The sequence below is a fragment of the Eulemur rufifrons genome, chromosome 30 (genome assembly GCF_041146395.1).
Source record: "Eulemur rufifrons isolate Redbay chromosome 30, OSU_ERuf_1, whole genome shotgun sequence".
In the NCBI taxonomy this organism is placed as follows: Eukaryota; Metazoa; Chordata; class Mammalia; order Primates; family Lemuridae; genus Eulemur; species Eulemur rufifrons.
Genome location: NC_091012.1, coordinates 16,752,112 through 16,762,175, shown reverse-complemented (window position 1 = coordinate 16,762,175; position 10,064 = coordinate 16,752,112).

Sequence of the window (10,064 nt, the reverse complement as noted above, 5' to 3'; positions counted from 1 at the left end):
TTGAATTAATTTATTTAAAACCCTAAAGCTTCTGGTTCAGAACCTGCCCACACCAATGCTCTGTTCTTACATGCTTATTACTCATACTAGGCCTAATGTATAATTTTATTATTTCAAAGGTCATTAAGTAATCTTTACATGACATGCTCTCAATTATAAGAATGATTTTTATAAAATTTAATGGTTCTCATAAAATAATCTGAAGGTATGAGTAATTCCACAGTGTATTAATTTCATTTTATTTACTTAGTATATTCTATATTTTCCTTCTAATTTGGGGAGCGTATTGAAAGCACTTTTGGTTACTGTTTCTTTTACTTTTGGTCATTGACCTAATTGATTTATTGACTGTGTCAGGCTAATTTGTTCAGGTAAACACTAAGAAGGATTTATAAATTATGAGGGTTTTTTGATATTTAAATAGAAGGAACAAGTACAGTACAGTGTTATGTATGTAATAGATGCTTAATAATTAGCAGTAAATATTTCTGTGGGAGTGAGTTTGTGGCTCTAAGTAAGAGATTGAAAATGTCCAGGGTGAAAAAATGGCACTGACTTTGCATGTGGAGATAGGAGACCTACAGAACAATCAATGCTTGGAATTTATAAGTGGAAACTCTGCTGCTCTGATTTCATAATTATTTCCAGTTTTTTTGCTATCTTTTTATCTTCATTCCCTTCTAGAAATGTATCTAAACCTTCTTCTTTCTGTCTGTACTTGGTCTACAACTTTCTCACTGTTGTAGTCACCTTCTGCCAGTTCACACAGTACTTTAAAAGTTCTGATGAGAAGTGCAGAATTTTTTAATTTAGTGAAAGAAAAATTTAGAGAGTTTGACGCCGTTTATAGGTTATACATGCAGCATTCTGATTACTTAAGATTAGAGAGATTCAGTGTCCTAAGCTAAAAGTAAGAGCCTTAAAGTACAAAGAAAGATACATAATTCTCAATGCCAGAGGATTAAATCAAGAACTCAGTATTGTTTGCTTGTAAAGGCAAGATGTTATTAGATCCTAACATATAATGTCATAAATATGAAAATAATTAAAATAAGTAAAGCATTAATAAGTGTGTGATGCATATGGTAAGCACTATACAAAGATACATCAGTTTAGGAAGATGGCAGAGTGGAGGTGACCTCCTGGATTTGCGCTCCCAGAGAGGAAGGCATGGATCTCAGTCTGCCACAATGCTAGAGGATTGCTCCCCCACAAGAACAGTGGTGTGAATCCACGGAGAATCAGCGTGGGACACAGAAAGTAAGAAAAGACTGAGGTGAACAGGAAATAAGATCGCCAAAATCTGGAGAGTGCGGGACGGACAATAGACAGTGGAGTGTGGGGCGACAATAGAAAGCAGAATGCGGGACAGCTGTACCCGCCTCACCAGCGAGTGAGGTGGTTTCAGCCACACTGCAGAGTGGCTTGTTTCCCGATTGACCTCCACACCCACTCATTTAGTGATTTGCCTGAAGTCGGTGCAGAATCACCACGGGAGATGTGGGGCTCTGTGGAGAGGAGACATTAGCAGGAGGCATTTTGGACCCCCGGAGCTCTGTGCGTGGATTGCGCCTGGCGTGGGAGGGTTTGCTCTAGGCTGCAGCAAAAGGCAGCTAGGAGATGCCAAACTGTCTCATTTACTTGATGAGTTTCTGGCCTGGAGACAGCGGGTGGCTGGGCTCCCTCAATCCCTGGCTCCTCCGGCCCCTGCTGGACCCTGAACATTCACCCCCAGCACCAGTGATCTGTGGACGGGCAGCCACCATTATTGGGGTCCACAGCCTAGCCACTGCGGGGCATTTGGGGACTGGGAGGTTCCCTGGGCAGCTCCCTTCCCTAGTCTGTGGACCCTCACTAGAAGCTCTGCCTTTGCGTGAACACTGAATGCTTCCCCAGTCGTGAGGCAGTGGAGCGTGGACCTTGCAGTCACTGGGGTGGGGCAGACCATTGCCCATGGGAGCTGCAGCAGCTGGGGCACTGGGCTAATGAGGACATCGCCCCCCCCCCCGGCAGCCACAGTTTTTTGTGTGGAGAGAGGCAGAAACCACCTCTGGAGAGGAAGAGACAAGAAAAAGACGCTTTTCATCTGCATCCAGCACAGCCCAGTGACTTAACTCCTCAAACCAGTTTTAGGTAAAATTAATTCTCTGAGGCTGGACCCAACAGGAGCCGCCCCCCAGCTGAGGGAGGAAAATCTGAAACAACACATAACAGGCTCCCCCTGGTGACAAAGGAAGCAAATCACCTAGGCTGCTACAGAGCCCAAGAACAGCATGCAAGGCGTGCCTCTATCCAGACTAATGCTGAGAGAAGAAATCTAACGATTGATCCAGATGGGAAGGGCTCAGTGAAAGAACTCTGGGAGTATAAAGAATCAACCTGAAATCTTGCCCCCAAAGAGGAATACCAGCTCTCTACCAATTGACACAAACCAGATTCAAATAGCAACATGTCACAGGAAGAATTTCAAACATGGGTCATAAAAAAGCTGAATGTTATGCAAGAAAAAATAGATAACCAACACAAAGAAACCACACACACAAAAAAAAAAAAACAGGACTTGGAAGAAAAATTCACTAAAGAAATTCAATTATTCAAAAAAAATCAAACTGTACTCCTGGAAATGAAGAATTTATTAGGGAGCTACAAAACACAGTGGAAAGTCTCAAGAGCAGGGAAGATCAAACAGAAGAAAGAATCTCAGAGATCGAAGATAACACTTTCCAATTAAATAATTCAGTCACAGAGATAGAGCAAAGAAATAAGAGAAAAGACCAGAGTCTACAAGAAACGTGGGATTATGTGAAGAAGCCTAACGTGAGAGTTATCAGCATTCCTGAGGGTGAAGAAGACAATAAACAAGGGTTGGATAAGCTATTTGAAGATATAATTGAGGAAAATTTCCCAGGCCTTGCCAAAACTCTAGATATACAGGTTCAAGAAGCTCAAAGAACCCCTGGGAGATTCATAACAAATAGGAAGACACCACATCATGCAGTCATCAGACTCGCCAAAATATCCACTAAAGAGGCCCTTCTTCGGCCTATAAGGAGAAAGAAACAAGTAACATACAAAGGAAAGCCCATCCAAATTACGCCAGATTTCTCAACTGAAACCTTACAAGCAGGAAGAGATTGGGGCCCCATTCTCACTCTTCTGAAACAGAAGAATGCCCAGCCTAGAATCTTGTACCCAGCTAAGCTAAGTTTTATATATGAAGTAGAAATTAAGACATTCTCAGATAAACAAAAACTCAGAGAATTCACCAAGACAAGACTAGCTCTCCAAGAAGTACTCAAAATAGAGTTACACACAGAATAGCACAAGAAAGACCCATGAATGTAAAACTACTTAAGAGATAAAGATCAAAACCCAGTTATCACAATGGCTCAAGAGAGAAAATATAACAATGAAGTTCCACCCACAAGATGAACAAAAATCTGTCTCACTTATCAGTTCTCTCATTAAATGTGAATGGCTTGAATTCCCCACTCAAGAGACATACACTGGCCGAATGGATAAAAAATTACAAGCCAAGTATCTGCTGTCTTCAGAAAACTCATCTAACCTGCAAGGGTGCATTTAGACTGAAAATAAAAGGGTAGAAATCGATATTTCAAGCAAATGGAAGCCAAAAATAAGCAGATGTGGCGGTTGTAATCTCTGATAACTTAGTTTTTAAATCAACAAAAGTAATGAAAGACAAAGATGGTTACTATGTACTGGTGAAGAGTACAATTCAACAAGAAGACATAACTGTACTTAATATATATGTACCCAACTTAGGTGCACCCAGATTCATAAAGCAAACCCTACTTGATCTGAACCAAATGATAGATAACAATACTATAATAACCAGAAACTTTAACATGCTGCTGACAGTACAGGACAGATCCTCCAAACAGAAAATAAACAAAGAAATAATGGACTTAAATAGAATGCTAAAACAAATGTGCCTGACTGACATCTACAGGACATTCTACCCAAAATCCACTGAATATACTTTCTTCTCATCAGCTCATGGAACATTCTCCAAGACTGACAATATCCTAGGATATAAATCATGTTTTAAAAAATTTAAAAAAATAGGAATTATACCACGCATCTTCTCAGATCACAGCAGAATAAAAGTAACAATGAACCCTAACAGAAATTCTCATTCCTACTCAAAGTCATGGAAGCTAAACAACCTTCTCCTGAACATTTATTTTATAAATGAAGAATTCAAGATGGAAACCAAAAGATTCTTTGAATTAAATGACAAAGGAGACACAGCTTATCAAAATCTGTGGGACACAACTAAAGCTGTCCTGAGGTGAAAATTTATTTCCATAAATGCCTATATCAAAAAGAAAGAAAACTTGCAAATAGACAACCTAATGAATAGACTCAAAGAGCTGGAGAAAGAATAACAGACTGACCCCAAACCCAGCAGAAGGCAGGAAATTATTAAGATCAAATAAGAACTAAATGAAAAGGGCAACAAAAAAATCATAAGGGAGATTAATAAAACAAAAAGTTGGTTCTTTGAAAAGATAAAACAAAATAGACACACCTCTGGCTAGACTAACCAAGAGCAGAAAAGAAAAATCTCTAATAATGTCCATCAGGAACATGAAAGGAGAAATCACGACCGATGCCACAGAGATACATGATATCATCTATGAATTCTACAAAAATCTTTATGCACACAAATTGTAAAATGTGGGGGAAATAGACAAATTTTTAGAGACACACAGCTTTCCCAGGCTCAACCAGAAAGAAATAGAATTCCTGAATAGACCAATATCTAGATCTGAAATCGAAACAGCAATAAAAAACCTTCCCAAAAAGAAAGCCCTGGACCAGATGGGTTCACATCCGAATTTTACCATACCTACAAAGAAGAACTGGTGCCCATCCTACATAAACTATTCTCCAACATTGAAAAGGATGGAATTCTCCCCAGTACATTTTACCAAGCCAATATAATTTTGATACCAAAACCAGGAAAGGGTGCAACAGAAAAAGAAAACTACAGACCAATATCCCTTATGAATATAGATGAAAAAATTCTCACTGAAATCCTAGCAAATCGAATCCAGGTGCTTATCAAAAAAATAATCCATCACGACAAAGTGGGCTTCATCCCAGAGAGGCAGGGATGGATTAACATACACAAATGTATAAATGTAATTCACCACATAAATAGAAGCAAATATAAAGATCATATGATCCCTCAATAGATGCAGAAAAAGCATTTGACAAAATTCAACACCCTTTTATGACAAGAACGTTTAACAAAATAGGCATAGATGGTGCCTATCTAAAAATGATACAAGCCATATATGAAAAACCCACAGCCAACATCATACTGAATGGGGAAAATTTGAAAGCATTCCCACTTCGAACTGGAACCAGACAAGGATGCCCACAGTCCTCATTACTTTTCAACATAGTATTGGAAGTCCTTGTGAGAGCCATCAGACAAGAGAGCAGAATCAAGGGAGTCCAAATAGGGAAAGAAGAGATCAAACTCTCACTCTTTGCTGATGATATGATGTTATATCTAGAAAACCCCAAGGATTCAACCAAGAGACTCCTGGAATTGATCAATGAATTCAGTAAAGTCTCAGGATACAAAATCAATACACACAAATCAGAGGCATTCATATATACCAATAACAGGCAAACAGAGAACCAAATTAAGGACTCAATAATCTTCAAAATAGCAACAAAGAAAACAAAATACCTAGGAATATATTTAACTAAGGATGTAAAGGACCTCTATAAGGAGAACTATGAAACACTGAGGAAGGAAATCGCAGAGCATGTAAATGGGTGCAAAACCATACCATGCTCGTGAATCGGAGGAAAAAACATTGTTAAAATGTCTATACTGCCCAAAGCGATCTACATATTCAATGCAATCGCTATTAAATTACCAACATCATTTTTCAAAGATATATAAAAAATAATTTTATGCTCTGTATGGAGCCAGAGAAGACCCCGTTTAGCAAAAGCAATTTTAAGCAATAAAAACAAAATGGGAGGTATTAATTTGCCAGACCTCAAACTATACTACAGAGCTGTGATTATTAAAACTGCTTGGTATTGGTACAAGTACAGGGAGACAGACCAGTGGAACAGAACAGAAAATCCAAATATAAAACCATCCTCATATAGCCATCTAATCTTTTACAAAGCAGACAAAAACATACTATGGGGAAAAGAATCCTTATTCAATAAATGGTGCTGGGAAAATTGGATAGCCACATGTAGAAGACTGAAACAGGATACACAGCTTTCACCTCTCACAAAAATCAAATCACGGTGGATAACAGACTTAAACCTTAGGTGCAAAACTATTAGAATTCTAGAAGAAAATGTAGGAAAGACTGTTACACACATTGACCTAGGCAAAGAATTTATGAAGAAGACCTCAAAGACAATCACAGCAACAAGAAAAATAAATAAATGGGACCTGATTAAATTACAAAGCTTCTGCACAGCCAAAGAAACATTCACGAGAGTAAACAGACAACCTATAGAATGGGAAAAAATTTTCGCATACTACACATCAGATAAAGGATTGATAACAAGAATCTATTTAGAACTCAGGAAAATCAGTAAGAAAAAATTGAACAACCCTATCAAAAAGTGGGCAAAGGACATAAATAGAAATTTTGCCAAAGAAGATATAAGAATGTCTAACAAACATATGAAAAAATGTTCAACATCTCTAATCATCAGGGAAATGCAAATCAAAACCACAATGAGATATCATTTAACTCCAGTGAGAATAGCTTTTATCAAAAAGTGCCAAAATAATACATATTGGCGTGGATGTGGAGACACAGGAACACTCATACACTGCTGGTGGGACTGTAAAGTAGTGCAACCCCTGTTGAAAGCAATATGGAGATACCTTAAACAGATTCAGGTAGACCTACCATTTGATCCAGCAATCCTATTATTGGGCATCTACCCAGAAGAACAAAAGTCATTCTATAAAAAAGACACCTGTACCCGAATATTTATAACAGCACAATTCACAATTGGAAAGATGTGGAAACAACCACATGCCCATCAATTCATGAATGGATTAGTAAAATATGGTGTATGTATACCATGGAGTATTACTCAGCTTTAAGAAATAACAGTGATATGGCATCTCTTTTGTTCTCCTGGCGAGGGTTGGAACCCATTCTATTAAGTGAAGTATCCCAGGAATGGAAAAATAAGTACCACATGTACTCACCAGCAAACTGGTTTTCCTGATCATCACCTAAGTGCACATCTGGGAATAACACCAATTGCGTATCGGACAGAGGTGGGGCATGGGGGGAAGGGATGGGTGTATACCTACATGATGAGTGTGATGTGCACTGTCTGGGGAATGGACATGCTTGAAGTTCTTACTCAGGGGAATGGGGGAGGGGGAGGGGATGGGTGTATACCTATATGATGAGTGTGATGTCTACTATCTGGGGAATGGACACGCTTGAAACTCAGGCTCGGGGCGATGGGGGGACATGGGCAATACATATAACCTGAACTTTTGTACCCCCATAATAAGCTTAAGGGAAAAAAATATACATCAGAATTTGGCCATCTCTTAATAGAGAGTTTAGGTAAATTAAAAAGTTTGAATTCAATTTTCTATGAATTACTTATAGTACAACATATGCATCCATCTAGAATCTACTTCTGAGTGTATTTTCAGTGTTAGAATAAAATAGAATGATTTCTGTGGATCTAAAATTTGGAATAATCTTTCTTTACCTAATATTTCAATCTTGGAGGATTTATTTTACATGACTTTATTTCAGTTGGTGCAGTGCACAGTACACAGTTTTCATTTTTAGTCATCTAACTGTGGCCAACAATTTGGTCATTCTCTCTAGAGGAATCTCGGATCGTGGCAGCTTTTTGATTGAAAATTTCATCAGTGATTTGGGATGCAATCCTGTTATCTGTACTCACAGTGGCCAGAGGTGGGACAGTGAGCACCACATACCCCTTTAGTGTCTTCCATACCATGATCATCAGCACCAGGAAGTCCAGGTGTCCTTAGCTTAAAATAAAAGCACTAAAGCCCCTTTCATATTCTGTGCTGGATTCTAAATCTGCTGGTAAATATCAGAGTTCCCTTGCTTATGAGTGACAAATGGAATGACAAAAACAGCACAAAAACTGCATAATTTTGATACGGTTCAGCTAAGCTCATGACAAAGATCCAGGCTGAGTATTTAGAACAATGCTACGCTTCAAAGCTTTTTATTGATTAGTTTTTTATTTGACTTATAACATTATACGTATTTACCATGTAAAATGTGATGTTTTGATGTATATATATATTAAACACACAAAAATATACACACATGCACACACACGCACACATTGTCTGATGCTTATTCTAGCTTATTAACAGATGCTTTACTTCTCATAGTTTCTCAACTTTGTGGTGTATAACAATTCTCATTGACTGTTTCAGAATATTTTAAAAATACAATGTATCACCATTAAGTATAATAAGCATGCTGTACAGTAGATCTCTTAAATTTATTCTTTCTATCAAAATGAAATTATGTATCCTTTGAAAGACATTCCCCCAATCCTACTGTTTCCTAAAACCCTAGCCCGTGGTGCCACCATTTTCCTTTCTACTTCAGTGAGATCAAAGATGATGAAGCATGTGTCTGTGACTGGCTTATTTCAATTAACATGTTCTCCATGTTCACTCATGTGATTTAATATGATAGGATTTTTCTATTTTGTGGATGAATAGTATTTCATTGTGTATACATGTTCCCTTGTATTTATTCATTCTTCAATGATGGGGAAGTAAATTGAGACTCTATCTTCACTATTGTGAATATTGCTGAATAAATATGCAAGTGAGGATGTTTCTTTTTTTTTATTTTTATTTTTATTTTATCTTGTTATGGGGGATACAGAATTGCAGGTTACATATGTTGCTCCTGTACCGCCTTTCCCCCCAAGTCAGAGCTCCAGGCGTGTCTGTTCCCAAGGTCGTGCGCATTGCACCCATCATGAGGTATATATCCCTCCCTTCCCCACCCCCCCTTCCCGAGTCAGCACCTTCAAGTGTTACCACTCCCCAAATGGTGCACAATGCACTCATTGTGTAGGCATACCCCCATCCCCTCACCCACCCCCCACCTCAGTCTGATATCCAATTGGTGTCGTTCCCAGATTTGTATTTAGGTGATGATCAGGGAAACCAATTTGCTGGTGAGTACATGTGATGCTTGTTTTTCCATTCTTGGAATACTTCACTTAATATAATGGGTTCCAACTCTCTCCAGGAGAACCACAGAGATGTCGTATCTTCATCATTTCTTATAGCTGAGTAATATTCCATGGTATACGTATACCACAGCTTACTAATCCAATCATGTATTGATGGGCATTTGGGTTGTTTCCACGTCTTTGCTATTGTGAATTGTGCTGCTATAAACATTCGGGTACATGTGTCTTTGTTACAGAATGACCTATTTTCCTTTGGGTATATGCCCAGTAACAGGATTGCTGGGTCAAATGGCAAGTCTACTTGAATCTGTTTAAGATACCTCCATAATGATTTCCACAGGGGTTGCACTAGTTTGCAGTCCCACCAAGAGTGTATGAGTGTTCCTGTCTCTCCACACCCACGCCAACATGTGTTGTTTTGGGTTTTTTTGATAAAGGCCATTCTCATTGGAGTTAAGTGATATCTCATTGTGGTTTTGATTTGCATTTCTCTGATGATTAGGGATGTTGAGCATTTTTTCATATGTTTGTTAGCCATTCTTATATCTTCTTTCGAGAAGTTTCTATTCATGTCATTTGCCCACTTTTTGAGAGGGTTGCTTGATTTTTTCTTGCTGATTTTCCTGAGTTCTAAATAGATTCTTGTTATCAGTCCTTTATCTGATGTGTAGTATGCAAAAATTTTTTCCCATTCTGTAGGTGGTCTGTTTATTCTCTGGACTGTTTCTTTGGCTGTGCAGAAGCTTTTTAATTTAATCATGTCCCATTCATTTATTTTTGTTGCTGCTGTGATTGCCTTGGGGGTCTTC